We start from the raw sequence: 16,826 nt of genomic DNA, 5'->3' as shown, positions 1-16,826 counted from the left end.
TCTGGCCAGAGTCTGGCGAACTCAGACAAAAGAATGCCGCCTGTCATGGAGAAAGAGCAAAGGTCTTGGCTCTCGGGAGGTGGTGGAGGGGTGGCCGGGTGTCAGGGTTGGAAAGGCATTGTCAAAGCTGTGGCTATCTATTGTTGTTTTCTGGGCTTGCTCCCTACCTCGCCCGTCTCCTCTGTCTCCGATTTCCTTTAATGTCCATGTGGGTTTTTTCTGTTTTTTTTAAAGCTGTAAGAGCGAGGGATGGAGACTGTAGGGAAAAATGGGGAAATGCGACAGATGTCAGACTTGAAGCTGTTTGCCCATTTACCGCTGTGGCTCAAGGCTCAGCGGCGTGCTTGTGGTTCTTGCCACACAGCGGGCTCGGGTGCCTCCGGCAGGGTTCAGATTTTGGAGTGGTTAAGTTTAGGTGATTCATTTTCTTTGCGGAGTGAGCTGCTGTGGAAAGATGAGCATCCAGTGGAGGATAAAGTTTGCTTCTTTGCTCTTGAGTGATGTCACCACAAAAAGTAATTAAGATACTAGTACTTTACTATACAGTACAGTTCAAAAGAAATGCTTTTTAAAAAAAGATGCTGTTTGGCCTGTAACTTCCTAAAATGAGCAGCATGTGAACTGAATTTTACGATGTGAAGTCTTAACCCGAACCCTGAGGTATCACATCACCTGTGCTGTGATGGTTGTTCTCCCAAGCCTTGGCATTCAGTCAGGTGTGACTTCTGTTATTCTCCAAAACATAAAGTTAGGATCAGGTTAGATTTGATAGATTAAGGTTAGATTTAATCATGGTGACTTTAAAGACAGTATAACCTCTAACTCTAACTCTTTGGAAGGAGCTGATTAGTACTGTTCTCTCACTTAACTCCACATGCTTGAGAAACGTCTTTGCTGTGGTTATTGATGGGGTGATTTTTGTCATTTTTAGAGGGCAAACAGAATAATGTTGGTTCTATGAATAAGAGAAATTCATTTGCTTGTTTACGTTCTGGCGCCCTGGTAGTGGATAGAACAAAAATCTTCATATTTTTAATAATGAGATGTAATATGCATGTAAAGCGTTGACGGTTTGCAACAAGTGAAGAGGTTATAAATCTACGGTAGATGAAAGTCCTGTTCTTTTCCTTTTTGAATGCAGCTTGGAGATCCCCGTGCTTTGACAAGGTTAGAGTAACACGACTTCCCGTTGTCAGTCTGTATTTGCTCAACGGTCTTTCGATTTGAAAGGTTTTAGGAAGTTCTGGTCAAGTCTTAGTCAGTCTGTTGCCAAATGACAGTCGGCTCTCAAAGGTAAAAAGTTCAACGCTGTGACTTGACTGAAGAGCAGAAAGTGGAGCTGACACCTGATGTCAAACTGAAGCTGATCTGCCCTCTGTGGGAATCATAAGTGGGGGATTGAAGCCGATGCCCCTGCCATCGGGCAAGATTTTAATCTCCTTAAATATTTTGCCATTCCTAAACTTTAGCCTAGTCCTTCTGGGTATTTTGCCGCTCTGCGACCAAGTGTTGCTACGCAGCAGTCTGGGGACACATTGATTATTCAGTCTGAAAGCCGGGGCAGCCAGTTGTCTCTGGCTCTGCTTTGATTTGCTGAAATGCCATTCTGACGGATGCCGGGGGTGATACTTCCCACAGTAAACACTAAATATTTACCGAGTCAAAACAGTCAGCGCCTAAATGTGAATCCTAACACTTATATGGTCTGGACAGTAACTGTCTGGCACATATTGCCACACACACACAAAGTGAGACTTGCATGCATGAGTTTGAAAGGATGTTTGCTTTTGTTGTATATGCCTTGGATAGGCGTTAAGTGCTAACTTGAAATGAATTAGTTAGGTGTGCATCCTTCAGCGATTCCTTAAAGTGTGTGAGAGCAGAGCGAGCGCTCTGTGCTGTCACCGGCTCCACTGCAGTTTCTCTGTTGTGCCAGCAGATGGGGAAAGGAAACGTGTTTATAGGATAATGAGAGTGAAAAGCAGCCACATGGTGAGGGATGATTGCAGGGCTCAGTCTCTGTGCTGTGGTCCGATACCCAGGTCGTCGCTTTGATTGACAGGCAACACTGTTCGTGATATTGTTGATGGTTTTCTTTTTTAAGGAGGTTTTTTACTAATTCTTTCACTAAAGAAAAGCAGAAAATGAACATATAATTGGCTTTTCTTGTTACCAGTGAAACGAGTATCAAATAATGTTGTTAAATGTTATGGTTACGTTTTTTTAAAGTAAAGAAGTGGCTGTCTGTGTATTTAAACATATTTCCTTGAATTTAATTGGGGATACACAGCTTATCAAAATATAAATGATAAAACAGTAAAATAGTCCAGTTTAAAGGGTTCTTTATGATGCACTGAAAACCTCACCTACACACACACACACACACACACACACACACACACACACACACACACACACACACACACACACTCTGTTAAACGAGGGTCTCCGGGAGATGATTTCCTTCCCTGAGTGTCGTCCCCCTCGCGCCCCTCCCCAGCCCCCTGCCGCCTCCCCCCTCCCTCCTCTGCTACGCAGTGTAAACACAGTGTTCCAGAGGAATGTTGGACTCCCTGACCTCCACTGCAGTTCACTCGGTTCAGCCTGGCCGCGCTGTGCTCCGGCATCAGCAGCGGCAGCAGCAGCCCCCCTACCCTACCTCCCCACACCTTCCCGCTTCCCCCTCCAGAGCCCCTTCCCTCCGTTTTTTTTCTTTTTCTTTCCCCCCGCCATGCCTCGCTCCTTCTCCTGTGCCTCCCCTGCTCTTTATCTTCCTCCTCCTCTTTTCTTACCCCGTTTTTCTTTTGGTTGTCCTTGTCCCTCACTCCTGCCCCGCCCCCCCTCTCTTTTCCCCTTGTTCTCTCCTTTCTCCTTACTTCCTCCCTTTACCTTGCAGTCTTTTCGCTGTGTAGGGATGGATGGTTTCTCTTTATGTGCTTCACTTCATTGATTCGACTAGAAACTAAAGGGGGGTTACAAGTGCATCTGGCCACTAGCTGATTGGATTACTGAGGTGACAAGGTGGCCAGAGCAGACATGTGGTGTTTGCAGTTTTGACCCGACTGTGGCTTTTTCACCATGCAGAGGTTCACAGGGTTTAATTGGTGGAGCATAGAGCAGATCATAAATACATCCAGGCGGTCACTGGAGGTCGGGCTGAATGCAAACGTCTGGGGGAATCAGAGACTGTTTGTGTATTTGTAATAGATGCTGCTTGTGCTGCTTGTGCTGCAGGTGCTACACAGGAACAGCCGTGTCCCCGCCGGCTGCCAGCTAACCTGATCAACAGGGTCAGCAGCCAGCCAACAGAAAATCCTGAATATAGATAGATCAGAGGAGGGAACGTGTGTGTGTTTCGGGGTGCTCTTTCAGGTCATGGGAGGCCATTTTTAGCATGCAAACCGAATTCCCCCTTTTAAAAAAAAAACCCTCGGTGCAAACTGCAGATGCTGTACTTTTGAATGGAATAATTTGATAGATCATGCAGTAAGGTGCACTGCAGTGTGAGTGTCAGTGCACGCAGTGCTAGAAGAAGCAGTGATGTCCTTTCCTGAGCAGGCTGAACTTCAGAGGTATAATAACATGTTCTTAAAGAGCGCTAACTACTCTTCACTAGGTGTGCAGCTGTATCTGTCACTGTTGATCAAATCTATCATACTCTATCATAAGTAATGCAAAAAAATGTAACTTTATTCATGAACTGTACGGTGAGGAGATCCTGTGGTGGTTTGGGGCCAGTTGTTCCTGTAAAGCAAGGGTGGGGAACTCTGGTGTCCTGCAGGTTTTAGGGTCAACACACCTGAGTCAAATGATTGGTTCATTACCTGGCCTCTGGAGAACTTGAAGCCATTTAAATCAGCTGTGTTGGATCAAGGACACCTGGATCTAAAACCTGTAGGACACCGGCCCTCGAGGCCTGGAGTTCCCCACCCCTGCCATAGAGGGTAATCAAATCAATACAAAGTTCTGAGTGATCACCTTCATGCTACGGTGAGACTTTTCTATCCTGATGGGAGAGATCTCTTCCAAGCAGGAGTGCAGCCAGGGGGGTGTTTTCAAATTACTTCTTGTTGTATTTCAGCATCATTGCAGAAAAAGAATAAATAAAAAGCAAGACACCGTTTTCTTTGCCAGCCTGTTGGTATCACCACTGCTTCTAGGATGGCGATGCTCCCATCCAGAGGGCAAAAGGACTCTCTGAGGATGACAGTGATGTGAATCAGTTTGTATGGAATTAGTCGTACTCCCCACTACCATCATTTAAACATTTAATAAGAGAATATCTTTAGGAGGAGTGATAATTCCCCTTGTTTTTAATTAGTGGCTCGTCTGTATACCATGCATGATTATAATTTGTGATGTGCTAGATCCTGTCCGCATTTAATATAAGATATTCTGATGTCATACCTTAAATTACAGATCTGTCTTTAAATCAAGCAGTAATGTGACAGAATGTGGTATCACGGCATCATGAAATGGGAAAACCTAACTGAAGGTATCTGGAGCTAATTGTGGCAAAGATGCAGGACTGGAGATTATTTCTGTCTGAACCATCCAGTCTCTCAAATATGATCAAATTCAGAGCACAGCATGTTTGGGAGATTTAACCAGGAGTCGAGCGTATTACAGTTGCTCTCCAAGAACAGGAAGTGGAAATTCAGGTCAGTGATTGACGTGTTACTGTCAGTTGTGGTCTGTCATAAATACAGCGCTAGCTATGCAGGACACATGTGACATTTACAGCATTGCAAACACATGCCACCGAAAAGAAAAGAAAGAAAAAGGCAGAGCTAGATGATGAGAGCTCACAGCCATCATGTGATAAACAGCCTGACTGACGAGTATGCAGAGACATCTTGTCATCTGTGGCTTATATGGGTTCAAGTACTGTTTACAAAAGCCACAAATGCTCTTGTGCAGAAAATAAAAAGAACTCACTTTGGCCAAAACTCATTAACACAGATTTCACGCTCTGCACTCCAACACTAGGAAGCACACTCGTGTTTAGGTTGTCCGCTTCTTTATGTCTGCTTCTAACAAGGAAACAAAATCGTGTTCTTCTCATCATCATCTTCAGCCGCATCATCAGCCTGACTCAGTCGTGTCTCGTGGTCCTCCCTTCCATTAACATTAACCTTCACTGGCGCTCTTCCCTGCCCGTCTCTTCCTTCCTGCCTTCTCCTCAGCGATTTGCTTCCATAAATCCCAGCCGCTGTGCAATCAGCCAGTTTCTCTCCATATGTAATTATGGGATCTTTTCCACTCAGATTGTGAGTGTTGCCTGCCTGTTCGCACCGTGGCTGCGAGCACAGCAGTGATCATCAATTACCTGGGCGGTGTAATTGTTGCACGCAGATAATGAAAACGATGCTGGTGGAGGAACATGTGGCCGTTTTGCTCATTATGCAGACGGGGAAGAGGAACTTGGCTGACCTCTGCTGGGCTCTGACAGGCACTGTTGCAGATGTTGATCAGCGTTAATGACTTGATGCAGGATGTATATGTATTCTCAAAGCTTCCTCTGGCTTCAGTTACTCACAGAGAGGCTTTGGAGATGATTTAGAGGTGCGTCCTGTTATCCAGCAAAGAGCATCTACAGATGTACTAGATGGCAGTATTCTTACATGTAGTCCAGTGTATAAGGGATGGGCGTAGGTTTTATTTGTGCATTCTAGCATTCAGGTGAATTTTTATGCATCAGTTTATGGTGGACATGTGTTGTAGCCCAGAAAACACTGGGCTATAATGTGATCAGGTGTTCTGCATTACTTTTAAATCATCATGTTCACCTTTTCTCATTTAATGTTACTCTTGCTGACTCACAGGTGGACACAGTTTACACAGTTTGCTGGGTTCAAGAGGTGAGACTGAGTTACGCACTGACTGATAACAGGCTCAGACGTGCATGTTTCACTTGTTTGTGCCAATGGCACACATTCATTTAGCTTCATTTATCAACCCCTGAATTGATTTCTGTTCGCTAATGTTCAAAACATGTCACACAGACGGTGTAATTCATCATGTGCTTGTCCTGTTTTACTGACAACTGAGTGAAAACCAGAAGGTCTGCAACATTTCCCCAAGATTAGCGAGCAACGGAGCAGCAACACCTGTGAATTAGAAGTCAGCGACTCCCCGTCCATTCTTTGAGAAAAGAAATGTTTGATATCGACCCTCCTCCTTACTGGGTATCCAGTGCATGCAGTGAAATCTGCATCTGTGATGTAAATGCAGTTATTTTGACCCTAAATATCTTCATTTTAATTGGAAGGTATAAAGGGCAAAACAATGGTGGTGAGAGCAGAAACCCCTAATAATGAAAAATACATTTTCTAATTTGAATTAAACATGTGGAACCGCATCACCAACCACAGTCCGGCATAAGAAAGGGAGCAGAATTCGATCCGAGGGACTTTACTGGGAAGGAGAAGACTGATAGCGGGAGCATGAGCGAGCGAGGGAGTGAGACAGAGAGAGAGAAGCAGATGGCTGGAAATATAGCCTGTTAAATTATTCATCTAGGCTGGAGTCTGGAGATAGAGAGATGGATCGGAGCTGGCATGGACACTTTTATTAGGATTGCGAGAGCTGTGAGGAGAGAGTGCTTCAAAATGCTGTGATTGCCTTTTGAGACTATATGAAAAGTAATTGCGTCAGGTCTGGGAACAGCTTTTATGGCAGAGCAATTCAACCTAAAGTCTTAAATTAAAAAAGCAAAATAAGGACAGATATACACAGAGAACCTGCAAAGCATAAAAATGAGTTTCTTTAGACAAGAAAACATCTTTCACTTTACTTTTTGGAGCCATCATTGTCTCTCGACAAGGAGTTCTGGGCATGCTCAGATATTTCAGCTGTAGCGATTCATTTTCAGTTCATGCAGAGGGTAACGCACAAAAACAGTCGCAAGTTTCCTAATCCCATATTCTGACACTCGTGACTGTGTGTGAGGTGACTGGGGTCACTGCGTGTGGACTGAAAATGCTGCCCTCAGTTTGGGTTTCAGAGTAAGTTGCTTCAGCCGCAGCCAGGACGAATAAAAATGAAACATGGCTGCAGGGGCAACCGACCCTCTTCGTAAAAGAAGATTTGCGGTGGGCATATGTTGCGAGCGTCTGCAACAGGAAGCCTGCAGAGGAGCGGATGAAGCTGACTATAATTCACAGGAATGTCTAGTACACTAATAATTTCCAATCCTAACCCTGAGTTTAGTGGTTTAGCTCAAATATTTGCATTAAAAAATCCTTTATTTGCCTTTTAGATGGGTCCTCTTTGCTTTCCCCTCCCCTCCATCCTTTCCTCCGCTGTACATGTTGAGACAGTAAATATGAGGGGTTTTTTCCATCATGTGCATCATATATGACTCTCCCAGATTCAGAGAACATACACACACACTGATGCACACATGCTCCTGAGCGGAGGGCTCTGGGGAAATAGAGCAGAGAGGAAGCTACGTGCCTTCGCCAAGCAAGGGCTGTCTGGTGTCATGGCAACGGGGCTGCAGATTACCCCACCCTCCATCATTCAGGGAGAGGAGAGGAGACACACTCATGCACACATATATAGGTGTGTGGAGACACAGCATTCACAAAAGGGGTTTAAAATGATCTGATATTCACAAATAATCAGCTTAAGTGTGAATTAGTAATGGCAGTAGCATCTCAGCTACATGAGGAGAGGGAGAGGCGAGGGAGGGAGGGAAGCGTAAAAGGCGAGCGATGATGAGAGTGGCGCGGGGAGCGCTGGAGATGTGCAGAGGGGCCATAAACATATAGTAGCACTAAATACGTCTGGGGGATATACTGTTATTAAAAGCGGTAAGGTTATCCAGCGAGCAGCTTTACCGTGGGGTTGGACGTTTTGCTACGTGCTGCTCGAGTCCTGCTAAAATGAATTTAGCGGGAGATATTATCCTCCCTGTGTGTGAGTGCTGGAGCCTGAGAGCAGAGGCAGTGATGCATGGACGAGCTGACAGCAAGAGAGGAGATAATATTAGAGCCCGCATGAGGGTATAAAAGGGTAGTTGGAGCTTTTTGTAGCAAAAAAAAATGTAAGAAAGACAGGGCGTGGAGGAGATAAATGACACCAGCCTGGAGAGAGAGAGAGGATGAGACGGCTAGAAGGGAGGGAGGCGAGGTCGTTTGAGGATATCTCCTCTGAAATTGACTGCGGCACAGCCATCGTCCACAGTTACATCACAGCTGAGCTCAAACTCGGGATGAACCTCTCCCTCCTGCTCGCTCGCCTCTTTGTCCCCGCCAACCTTTAAATGCTTCAAAGCCGTACGGAAACGAAGCAGCGCAGACTGAGCACGTGCAACGAACGCGTCGCACTTTTAATGGGGTTCGCCGGGACGGGATGCGACCGGGAAACCGAAGCCGGCGTCATTTTCTCGTCAGCCCGCTCAGCGCCGCGAGGTGTCTTTAATGGGCCTCGTTAAAGCTCCCTTACACACTGTAAACAAGGTGCCAAACTCATTTTAAAAGGCTTTGTCCTCCACAGAGGAGCGGCCTGTCATTAGAAAGTTAGGCGTCACAACCGAATGATCAAAGACACACAATCTACCTTCCTCTTACAGATACATCCTTTCAGCGTCAGCAGGCCCGTGACTCTCCACAGACCTTTATCTTTGCAGTGACGCTTTACAGTTGCTTTGCAGTATAATGTAAAACTGCTGCTTCACATTCACGATGTAATCCCCGGGAAATCGGAGAATCTGCCCAGTCCAAATTAAATACCAGGGTTTTTTTGTCCCAGATTTAATATCTGCACATCAAACTGCATGTGATCATTTTGATGTAGGGCTACGTAAGGCAGCTAAAAGCCATTACCATGACTTGATGACTATAACTGCTAGCAGGAATATTGGATTGCATGATTCACACGTGTGATAAAACAGCGTAGACTGGTCAGATTTGGACTCTCCATGAAAGGGTGCCTTTAAAAACAAGTCCATTAATAAATAAAAGTCATTATTACGTTCAACAAATCAAATCAAGTTTCTGTCTCCTTCTGTTTAACCTGAATGAAGACCATCACTCGTCGTATTCCTGACCACAAAGCCCATCAGAAGTTTACGGGCTCATTTCCTACCACGATGAATCCAGTCTCTAGAGGTCACACAGTTTGTACCTGGAGATTTTTTCCCACATGGACATCGCTGTTACAACCATAAACATTTTAGCAGCTCTCGGTAAATTCAGCTTTTACGTTTTCCTGGTTTTGTTCTCCCTAAGTATCTTTGTGGTTCTTAAAATCCTCACTGTCTCACCAGCTCTCCCAGCCTAAATAATTACACAGCTTAAAAACTGCAGAAACATGCCAGCTGTACCAAATATGATACTAAATAAAACTTATGTGTACAAGTAAATGCTTTTTTTTTAATTTGTCAGAAGCTTTGATAGACTTCAAAAACAAAAAAAAGGATTTTCTGACTTTAACTATTAAAGAAGCTTCATGCACTGTTTATATTTAAACTTTCAACTGTTTTAAACGTTTGTTTTGTTGGTGCTTTGGCTTGTTGGGGGTAACACTAATTTTAACTAAGTTTACTTGTCCAGGCAGCTCAGATCAACCATTCCTAGTTGGATTTCACCTTGTCTCAGACTCTCCAGCTGTGATGGCAGAGAAGCCTTTTAATATTAACTTGTCTCATCTCTCCATCCTTAGGACACAAGCAGAGCCCTGGATCCACAGGTGACTCCTGGCAGTAATGGGTAAGTGATGATTTGACAGTCATCAGTAGTACTAGTAGAGATTTGTCACTGTGAACACTGCCGTTGTTAGCTAGTGCTACCAGCTAACACAGATGTCTCTCTGCTTTCTGAGAAGCTCTCATGTGCACATTCTGCTCTGTAATAAAAAAGTTACAAAGTTACAGTTTCTTCAAACTTTAAATGGTAACAAAATAAGTTAATGGCTGTGATCCTTTGCTGTCAGTCGTGTCTGGAAAGCAAATCGTAATCCTTGAAGGTCCACCTGAGATCAGAGATTTACTGCTATGTTGTTTCCTTGCTGAACTTTACTGATTTCCTCTTCGCGTGTGATGGTAAAACAGTGAAGTGCTCACACTTACAGTAAACCAGGTGTTTTAACTTGTTAGCGTGCTCGTTCTCTTGGTTTGGTTGCACCTGTTTTTCTTTTTGGCCAACTGAATTAACCTGCACTCACCTGTGAAATGAGCTGTGGTGTACAATAACAGTGTGTGCACTAACTGAGCGTTGGAAAGCAACATCATAATTTGTAACTTTAATGAGGTTTCAATATACCTGTTGAACAGGGTTGAATAGAAGTGAGTAAAAAACTGCAGGTACTCACTGACTGGTAATACGTCGCTGCAGCTTATTTTATTTGTCTTGCTAGTGACACATAAATGCAGCATGGAACTGCCCACCTCCAGCTACAGCAGACTCCTAATTATTCTAATGAGTGAAAAAACACTTATGTGGGTGTGCAGCCCCTTTAGGATCAGCAGTGTTTTCACTGCAAAGATTTTAACCTGTCGCAGCAGGAAAAGCACGGGTGGTTTTGTTAAAGTGGTTCACTTACACTACGTGCCATGAGCCTGATGCACGAACACCAAGACCCTGAAACTACTCCACTAAACACTGGTATATTGGACATCATCACATTTCTTTTTTGGAGCCAGAAGTGATCGTATTTGGAAAAGATGCTGGTGTTCTTAGTTATGAGCTAAAAAGTTGAGTTAGCAAGCTCTGTCCTTAGACTGACTCGCTGCATTGCATAGACACAGACGAGCATTTGTGCTAAATAACATACTCGTACACATGCTGTCGCCCACCCTAGAAGGTTGTTACATAGACCACATCCCTTCCAGCAGCACACATACAGTCAAAGAGTCCAGTTCAGATGAGCAGAGGTGATGTTTAGCAGACACTGATTGGTTCCATCTGTGTTTTGTTTGTTTTTTTAGCAGAGCTGAAAACCGACAGATATTTAATATCACTATGAGCTTTTCTAGGATCTTCCACTGTGAACTGCAACACTCTGTAGGAGCGTTCTTTAAGTTACAGGTGAGTAAAGTATAAACGCTGGCCACACGTCTGGTCTCTGCAGGGCCTGACTCACCATGACAGTTGGCGGCTGAACATAACTCTGCTTTTTGCCAATAAAAACCAAAAAATCCCAACAAATCACACCCATATAACAACATGCAGCAATTACACTGCCAACTTAAGCAACGTGAAAAATAACACTGACATGGCTCTTTGACTGTACGGAGACCAGGAGGCATAAATGCTTGTCATTCAGACACGCTGCTGTGGGCTTCAAGTGACTGTTTCTGTATCATCAACAACTTTAAACCTGACTATTACATCATGGCTTGCTGCTGTCGGGGATAATTTGCACGTCTTATTACCAGACTGTAAGCATGCTTTATGATGTTCATGGGACTCTGTGGAGACGGACTCAGGACCTAGACCAACTGCATTTTTCGGCACTTCCACGCTGATTCTACTTTTGGTTGGAATCTCAAGCATGATAATTCTATACAGGGATTTATCTGAACTCATGCCCTCGAAGCAGATCGATCTCTACGACTCTGCAAAAGCTGTCATCAGTTTGGATTATCGTCTATGGTGCGATATCATTGGGGAGTCATGGAGGAGCCCTGCAACAGATGGTATGGCCCCCACAGAGCCCTGTCCTCAGCATCGTGATGGTGGTCTGGGGTCGGGATGCCATACCGTTCATTGCTGCATATCAGATAAACTATTAATTGCATTTTTAGAGCATCCTCTCTCATCTGCAGTCATAGAATAGTACTACAGTAAAACACTCAGACTGACTGATTTGATTTGAAACTCACTTAAATAAAGTGTTGGCACTAAAAAGCTGGCTGCTGACATGTAGAAAAGTTTAATTTACATGTTCACAAGCATCTAAAATAGACTTTTTCTTGCAGTTTGGCATCTCAAGCTTTGTTTGATCTAACATGTAGTTTTATCTTAAAACAGTAGCATGTAAACGTCCCATTGTGGATCAGTGGTATCTACAGTTTAGCAGTTGAACCAGAACAGCAGTTTGTACAGTCTTATTTGCATTGTGCACTTTATGCCCATCAGCGCTGGGCTGGGCATTAACTGGCTACTCCGGCCATTTTGAGCAGCAGTGAAATTGAAGAGATTCCTGCGTCCTCTCTCTCACTTTCTGTGTTTGTCCCCATGTGATGCAGCTGTTGGTGTTCTGTGGTCATCACCCTATAAATACAGCAGCTGACTGATGGAGCCTGCAGCAGCTGTCTGCTGCCCCATGACACATACTGTACACACAGATACAAATGTTCACAAACACATGCGGCGTTTGTTGTTTGGAGCGTTTGGAGGACTTCTGAGTTACTGCGACACATTTCACCTGAGGTTTTGGTCACAATAATCTTAATTTACAGCATGATGGGATGAAATCCATCACGTCAGTTTCCAGCTTAACAAAGAACTTTTTTGACTCTTGAAAAATCAGGTCCTTGAGTTGGAAATTTCACAATTTTTGCTTAATGAAATTTGCGACACGTGCTAGCGAAAGCAGCAGATCTGTTGAATCAGAGAAAATAAATTGTCAACAGGAGGGAGGGACAGCGAACCGCAGCAATTCCCTGCTCTGTCTGCCACACACGACAGCAGAGAGTGGCAGTGAAACAATGATGCGGATGTTGAGGATCCCAGATTTATCCTCTCTATTCAGCGCTACAGCAGCTGCACAGACATAAGGAGAGGAATCATTACAGTGAGCCGAGGCCTGTTAATAGGCCCGCGACATGGGGGGCCAGACAGCTCTGCAGAGGCCCCATGAGAAGGGAGGTCAGGGGTCAGGAACGAGGGCAAGGTGTGGGAGGAGTGTTTGAGACAGGAGGTGCAGGATGGGGAGGGAGAGGGGGAGGACTAATGTCAATTAAACTCTGTGTCATGTGTTTTTCTCCCCATTGCTGCTGTTTTTCACAGTAATGGATTTTTTTTCCTGGTTTGTGCTTTGATGTCACTGTAACCAGGCTGTAACTGTAACCATGACAGCAACACTGGTATCTGCATCTAAGAGCTGCTGTCTGAGCAGCTTTTACAAAATGTAGCCTCCCAAATAACCCTGTTAATTTCTGTGTTGACACGTCTCCCAAACAGACTTTCTGTAACATCATGTTGTGTGGGATGCATGGTAAAGATGGGGAAAGGTGAGCATGTCAACATGATGCTTACGCGGATAGAGGTGGAGGATTTGTAGTGAATGATGGATGTGTGCAGTTAGTTGACTACACGATGAGGCATTGCTGCTTTTGCTAACAGGTTCAATACTGTAACACAACACATTTCTTTCTGTTTGCAAATTCCTACTACACAGCAACACAGGTATGTCCATCGTACGGCCCTGGTGGTTCTTATCTAACATACAGTATCATCATATTGACTAGAAATGGGCTAAAATGTCATTTTTGAATACCATAATTTCATAACAGTTACATTCAATTTATAGCCACAAAACTTGAATATTTTATTATATATTATGACGCCTTAATGTTGCCTGGCAACCACCTAATAATAAACTAAAATTACATTTATATAGTAGAGCCGGACCTAAGCATCGGCGATGACCCACAAAAATGGGCTAACCCTGATTTACTTGTTAATGACCTTTGACTTAAGTTTGCCAACAGCACAAACACTCCAAACACACTCAGCTACTGCTAGCTTTATTAATGTTACAGTGCCGTTTAAATCTTCTGAGATGTTGTTGAGGAAAGTGTATATTTGTAATATTTGTATAAGGTGGAAACGGAGCTTGATTGCAGCCATTTAAAGCAGTGTGCTTCTGCAGTACTGAGAAATATTTAGACCTAGAAAATGAACACAATGAACATATTTCAGTGTCATATTCATTATATTTTAATTACTGATGAAATTCAAATTTCTCTCAAACACAAAAGCTACAGTATATTTTTACAGATGATATTTAACCTGATTTGTTAAGTTGGGCTCAGCTTCAAACTTTGATGCTGGTCATCACATCGCCAGACGTCTTAGCAGGGTGTTGCTAACACTAGCAGTGCTAGCAGTAGCACCACAGGCTCTTCTATGACTTTGGTTTCATATTGCACAGGTCAAGCTGCTCTTCATTTATTTTGCTATATTCTGTATAAAATCTGTTTCCAATGCAAACTGCTGTAGAACTATAAAACTAGTTGTCAGTTATTGTAGGGTCTAGCCTACAGCACACAGCACCTTGAGGTGATTGTTGTTGTGATTTGGTGCTGTGTAAATAAAACTGACTTGAATCATGGCTCTAATGCTGTCCACAGACACATCATATCTCATTAAGCACACGTGAGGTTTACAGCCTTTGGTTTGTTGGTAACATGATGTCTCATCATGGATGAGAGGAATTGTTTTCTACTATTCCCGCACATCCTTACCTTGGAAACGTACTGGCTATCTAACTGGGTTGTCACCAGTATTCCAAAGCCCACAGTCTAGATGACGCACTCATTCTAACATTCAGCAGTGCAACTTAAACTGTAAATATGAAAGGATTAAAAATAAAGCGGCTCTATGGATCATAAAAAGATTAAGTCCTACCAAGAGTTGCATAAGGAGAAGAGCAAGTGGCAGCTGCATAGAGCTCTAGCAGCTACCAAGTCACACTCTCTATCACAAAAAACCTGCAGTTTAGTCCTGCAGTAATATTGCTTCACATGTAGCTGGTTCACTTTAATCCACTCTATAATCACACATACTACATCACACATCGCAGCTCCAGAGATCAAGGTCAGAGTGGGGCTGGATTGCTTCGAACTGAGTGGATTATTGGTCATTTCTATTTAAATCTGCAAACCACGTAGTGGGAACTACAGTTTATACTGAGACAATCCCAGAGCAGGGGTGTCAGGTCTGTATTCATCCTCTGCTATAAATAGTCCCGAGTGATGGTTGTGTAAAACTACAGGATACATATTGGGAGTTTATTAAAGAACTCATTTACTAAACACTGCGTATTAGCCATGTGTGAATAAAAGCGTCGATGCTTTCATTACAATAGACCATCCTGCAAAAAAGCTCAGCTGAGTGAGTAATAAACGTCTCACTGAGGATGTAGAATATTTGTAAAGTTGGAAAAAGAATGAAATATTTTTACATGATCTGGAAACCAGAGCTATTTATCCAGACAGGCGGGGAGGCCTGTTTGCTGCTATTTAAGGGGAATTTGACGAGCGAGTAACAATGAGGAAAATGTGATATAACATGCACCAATACAGGTAGAAATGCTGGCGTCCAGCCATCATTCGCTGAAGGCTTTGACACTTACAGCCATAGAGAATCTCAGGTTTTGTTAGCAGTAGTAACTGGATCCTTCTGTTATATGAGAGCTTTGAGAAACTCTTGTTAGTTTAGCTCGCTATAGTGTAATATCAGAAATGATAGACTGATTTCATCACCTTTTTTTAACTTTTTAATAGCATTAATCCATTTTCAAGCTCGACTGAGAGACTCTGAAGGTAAATAAGATTTTGGTGATTAATGTCTGTTTTTTTTAATAGCATAAATTGAGATGAACTAGATTCCAGAGTTTCTGTGATGAACTCCTGAGCTCTGCAGCCGTAGGTAGAAGTCCACACAGGTGATGTGGTCGCTGCATGTACGACTACACGCCTGTTACTTTGGAGGAAAATGTTTGTATGCAGTATACAGTTCTAAATTCAACTTCTGCAAGTCTGGCTGACTTTTCCTCAAAATATAATCCTCCTACGGTCAGTGACCATTTTTAAAACGATGCCATCTTGAATTTCCAAACGCGTTTCACGCTGGTGAAGGAGAGCGCAGCACCTAACCTGTAACTTCCAGCTATCTATGTGCTAATTCTGAGTTCTAATGTTTGACAAAGAAATTAAGATACCCGGAACAAAAATGACTTGCTTTCATTTTCACTCCAAACTCTTGTTTTGCCCTGTCTTAAATTGAGCAATCTTTACATTAGTGACCCATCTCAGTTAGTTTAGTCCAGCTGGAGCCAGGATCATGGAGTGGCTGTCAACAACATCCATGTGGAAGTGAGCCTACTGAAGGATCTTTGGGAAAGACAAAGACTGCATCTTTCTTTTCATTAGTCTTCCTGTAGCTGTCATGATGGTGTCCTGAGGCCTGGACATCCCACTTTCAGGCTGTGGATCCTCCAGAGTCCAGCGGTTGTTCCTGAGACTGATTTCTGGCAAAAAAAAAAAAAATGTACAGGAAATCTCCGGTAAGGACACGTAACACCCACAAATGCACGATGAGGTTGATGAAAAATCCCAATTGCAAGATTTCAGACATAATGGAGCAGCTGCAGCAACTGCAGAGAGTTTATTTTGATCCATTTGACTGCGGCCTGTTGTTTGTATCGTCTCTGTGACATTGATATGCCCCAGAATATTTTTGTGTGAGGCTCCATATTTTCATTCTATCTCTACCTGTTTGTCATAATTCATAGCAATGTGTGAGAAATTTTAGGCCTGTAGTTATGGCCTACGAGTACTGACAACATTGTCTCTTTGTGCATCACTGAGTTAACGTGCCAGCGTGAATTAGAAGCGAACCGGACGTTTTTTCCCTCCTGGTCTCGATCAAATGAGCTGAGCTGTAAATGTAAAAACACTTCATAGCGGCGGTCAGGTGTCCTTGGTTTTGTTCTCGAGTGTCTTTCTTGTTGCATGTTTTTCAGAGCGCTTTCATGCATCTGCAGGCTCTGTGGCCTCATTTTGTGTGTGCATGTGTTATCCGAGCTTCTTCTTGACCTTCACAAAGTAATGCCTGCTCGCCACACTCACAGCTCCTTTGTGAGAGTCT

At 43.5% G+C, this 16,826-nt stretch overlaps 1 long non-coding RNA gene across 1 annotated transcript in view; it reads left to right on the top strand.

Moving 5' to 3' along the window:
• LOC135933767 (uncharacterized) overlaps nucleotides 1–16,826 on the top strand; it is a 98,110-nt gene that overhangs the window by 25,765 nt on the left and 55,519 nt on the right. Inside the window, exon 2 of the long non-coding RNA XR_010573932.1 lies at nucleotides 9,670–9,716. This is a non-coding gene — a long non-coding RNA (uncharacterized LOC135933767). The remainder of the gene's footprint in view (nucleotides 1–9,669; nucleotides 9,717–16,826) is intronic.

This window comes from Pelmatolapia mariae, linkage group LG14 (assembly GCF_036321145.2).
Source record: "Pelmatolapia mariae isolate MD_Pm_ZW linkage group LG14, Pm_UMD_F_2, whole genome shotgun sequence".
NCBI classification, from domain to species: domain Eukaryota; kingdom Metazoa; phylum Chordata; class Actinopteri; order Cichliformes; family Cichlidae; genus Pelmatolapia; species Pelmatolapia mariae.
The sequence above is the reverse complement of the archived record's forward strand: the minus strand, read 5'-3'. Positions and strand labels throughout refer to the sequence as shown.